Genomic DNA, 4,458 nt, shown 5'->3' with positions numbered 1-4,458 from the left:
AAAAAAAAAAAAAAAAAAAAAAAAAAAATTTCAAAATCAAAATTGGATGAATGATTTGAGAAATGTGAATAAAAACATACATCACCATAAAATGGAGATCCAAAAGGCACATCAGAGTTTGTGGAACTTTCAAATCTTAGAAGATGAACACTCCAGTATTCTTCTCAAGATTGGATGCAAATGAAAAAATGGAGCCATGTGGTGGCATAGCCTCTGTACTTGGGAGGCCGAGGCAAGAGGACCCCATGGTTAAGGCAGTCCTGGGCTATTAGTGAGACCTCATCTCAGAAGAAGAAAGACATCAACTAATGGCCATCGTTTTGTCTCCAGGCCTCACCTAAAGAAACTATTTTTTTTTCTTAGCTGAAATACATAATGAATAAATGTGAACAAAGGTAGGCTATGATTATGATAAGGCAGTTTGTATGCCTCACTGATTAAGGACACATTGATGGAGTAGAAGCTAATGCTTAGAACCTCTTCTTCATGAATGATAAAAAGGAACAAAACCTTTTCAATTTGTATCTTTATATTTTTAATTGTAGTTTTATATTTTTATTAAGTGTATGCTAAATGTACAGAATGGTAGTTTCACTGTGGAAATTTTATACATATATATTAGATATTTCTGGTGTATTTGCCACCAATCCTGTGCTCCCCACACTGCCGATGCCCTTATCCTAATATTTCCCTTCCTCTTCATACCCTAAAAAAACGGATTCATATGTGCAAGAAAACATTTGATTCCAGTCTCAGTCTGATTTATTTCCTTTGACATGAATATCTCATCTATATTTATGCAAATGACATAATTTCATTCCTTTTAAGGACTGAATTGTGTATGTATATCTGTATATATCACAGTTTATTTACCCACCAGCTGATGGCACCTAGTTTGGTTCTGTACTTTAGTCACTGTGAATCGTGCTGTAATAAACCTGACTATGTAGGCTTTGAGATTTTATGTGGCTCTTGATTTCTTCAGGTGTACTCCCAGAAGTGGTATGGGTTACATGGTAGCTCTATTTGTAGACTTGCAGGAAAATATGTAGTGATTTTCAGTGACTACCTTCTTTCGAACAGTGTATATTCATTTCCCTTCACAATTCTTGCCAACTTTTGCTTTTCCCTTTTTTCCTTTTAATTAACCCCCCCTCTCTGTGTTTGTGTGTGTATATATGTGTGTGCATACATGCCAAAGCACACTGTGGACATCGTAGGATAGCTCTGTGGAACATGTTCTCTCCTTCCACCTTTATGGGTTGTCTCCCCGACCCCTATCCGGCCATGGCCTCATGGCTTGGTTCTGGAAGCCTGACTGAGGTGACTAGTGAATGAAGAAATGACAGACACGAAGACTCAAGTACAGAAAAGCTGGGATTGGGTGGCATCTTAGTTTCTTTTTTATTGCTGTGAAAAGACACTAGGACCAAGGCAACTTATGAAAGAAAGCATTGAATTGGGGGCTTGCTTACAGTTTTAAAGGGTGAGGCCATGATGGTCATGGCAGGTAGCGTGGCACCAGGCATGCACTGGAGCAGTGTCTGAAGAGCTTACATTCTGATCTGCAAGTTGGAGGCAGGGGAGAGAAGAAAGTGGCTGACAGGGCCTGGGACAGGGTTTGGAAATCTCAAAGCACATCCCTAGTGACACACCCAGTCCTCCCCAAATATTTCTACCAAGTATGGATCGAGCAGTCAAATATAGGAGGGAGTTGGGCCCATGCTTATTCAAACCACCACAGGTGGGGCTCTGACGGAGGGCGTCAACTGCACCACAACCTAGAAACTTAGCACATGCATTATGCATACTATAAGGAGTCAGGCTAGCTAGTCTTAGTTGAAGGTCCCTGAGGCTGGGCAGTCTCAAGTTGTAGTCATCCCAGAGGAGGAAGCTGTGGGTGCTGGTTTTTGCACACACTGTCAATATCCACGTATGGAACAGAGGAAAGCTTTGCTATTCCCATAGGTCTGAGGCATCGATCTCTTTTTGACATGGCTGTACTTCCATCAATAACCCACATTCACTTAGGATTTCCTTTGATTTACACTGCTAAATTTATCCCACCAAAGGAAATATCAGCTAAAGATAAAGGAACACTTTTTTATTATTCTGTAATGTCATACACACAAATAACCTTTTTGTATGCATCAAACTTTTCTCTCGAGAGTACCCAGTGCAGCTTGATTTCAATAGCTGAATTTTTAAAGGGAGATCTGAAATAAGTGCTAATGAGAGACCTGGCTCTTTGATGAAACTCAGAGTTGGTGAACTTGTCAGAATTAATGTGAAACTGGGGTGGTGAAGCTGAAATGCTTTGGAGAGCAGTGTTTTTAAATTAGCTTCATTTTTCTTCCTCGGTAGAACAGATGCAGGTTTAATGGTCTCGATGTGGATGCACAGTGATATCCTCTTCAACTGCCTTCTAAATGCAATCCTGTGGGTTTAAACAGTATGCTTGCATTTATAGCTTACAGATAATAGCGTAGGATATAAAAAGAAGCACTTAACCTTAAGAACATCATTTATGAAATGTAGTGCTATGATGATGTCTCTATTTGGGAAGAGGAAAGGGAGAAGAAAAAGTGGAGCAAAAGAGATAAAGAAAAAAATAGAGCAAAAGAAAAATTAAAAATAGCTATCAAGGTACCTCAGGGAACTTTTGAGTGTGGAACAATGAAAGCAGCCACTGCGGCATTCTCCTGCCTCCAGGCTTTCTCACCAGAATGGACTGTGAACCACAAGAACAAGAGATGAAAATTGGTTCTGAGAAGTTGGATGAGTGCTACAGCAAATCTGGGCTGTGGTTGGTAGGTGCTTGCAAGGAGTTTGTGGCAGGATTTTGGAAACCTGTGGAGTTGTTGCCTAGAGAGACCCTAGCTTGCTTTAAGCAGAGCTTAAGTGTGAAGGACCACAGTGCCACCAGTGTGGACAGTAAAGGCCTGGCTCATGAAGCTTCAGAGGGAAACGAAAGAAACAGAAATTGGACTAGAGACCATTTCTGTTACATTCTGACAAAGAACCTACCCACATTATTCCCAAATCCTGAGAAACTGAGGTTTAAATAAAATAACAATAATACTGGGCTAGTTTGTTTGGTAAAAGTTGTTTCAAGGTAGCATGTATTGGGCTGCTGTACTACTTACTGCTGTTAGGCAGTGTTTACAGCAGCTGAGCAAAAAAGATAAGAAAAAGTGTGCAGTTTTGTGGGTGGAAAGGATCTTGATCAAGCTTAAACTGGCAGACAGAAGGGTGTAGTTGTTAAAAATATTGCTTCAGTTTAGGAGAAGCCTTTCAAAACAAGAGGCTCACTGGGTGTGGTGGCGCATGCCTTTAATCCCAACACTTGGGAGGCAGAGGCGGGTAGATTTCTGAGTTTGAGGCCAGCCTGGTCTACAGAGTGAGCTCTAGGACAGCCAGGGCTATACAGAGAAACCCTGTCTGGAAAAACAAAACAAAAAACCCAAACAATCAAACAAACAAACAAACAAAACAAAAACAAAACAAAACACCAAAACCCCAAAAACCAAAAAACCAAAAAAACAAGAGGCTCCTTAAGATCAATGACTGATACACTGAAGACTCTAGCTTTCAAAAAAAACCAAATTCAGTTGGAAGGAGAGAGTGAATTGAGACTGCACCTGAACAAATGGGTTCTCTGCAGGGCTCCCTGCCTGAAAACAACCTCCTAAACAAGTGTTTCCCTAAACTTGGTCTTGAAGGTAGTAGAGGATGCTGTAGTTGTGGTCTAAAAGGCTAGCTTATGTCTTCAGCTGGCAACAGAACCTGGAGGAGGTCAGCGCCGATTTTGAAGGCAGGCTAGGTACAAGAACCAGGGGTCATGAAAACTGTACTGACCATGGAGGTCAGGCAATGCGTAGTAGGGTCCTATTCTCTGCAAGCCGGCCCTTGGAGGCCATTGTGTGAAGCTTGAAGGTCAAGCCTAGGTTATTTATAATGGAGACTCTAGCATGGCTGGAGATGCCAGTACTGTGAAGCATCTGCTGAGGAAAGTTACAGGCATGAAGTGGAGTTAGCCCAGTTGGGGAGAGTTGGCTCATGGCATCTGTCTCAAGACTGTGACGATGAGATCTAGTTAGTCAAGCCTGCTTCTTACATTTCCCTCCCTTCTACTTAAATTAAAACACACTAATTCAACCTGGTAAATGTACTTTCTAGCTGACACCTCATCTCCACTACCCCTGTGAGCCATCATTCGGACCCTTACATCTTGTCCTAGGTATTAAAACTAGCTCACTCCACAAACGGGAAGCATTCATACCATGAATTTTCTTCCAAACATGATCATGTTAACCCTGATGCTCAAAATTTCATGATCCTCGTCTGTAAAGTCCAAAACACGCCCCTCCCCAAGCACAGTTTTAGCCTTTTCCTCTTCTTTTTATGTCCAGCCTCAGCACTTTCATCTTCCCACCCAGTACACACACTACCTACCCC

The sequence above is a fragment of the Mastomys coucha genome, unplaced genomic scaffold (assembly GCF_008632895.1).
Source record: "Mastomys coucha isolate ucsf_1 unplaced genomic scaffold, UCSF_Mcou_1 pScaffold16, whole genome shotgun sequence".
In the NCBI taxonomy this organism is placed as follows: domain Eukaryota; kingdom Metazoa; phylum Chordata; class Mammalia; order Rodentia; family Muridae; genus Mastomys; species Mastomys coucha.
Note: the sequence above shows the minus strand (reverse complement) of the source record.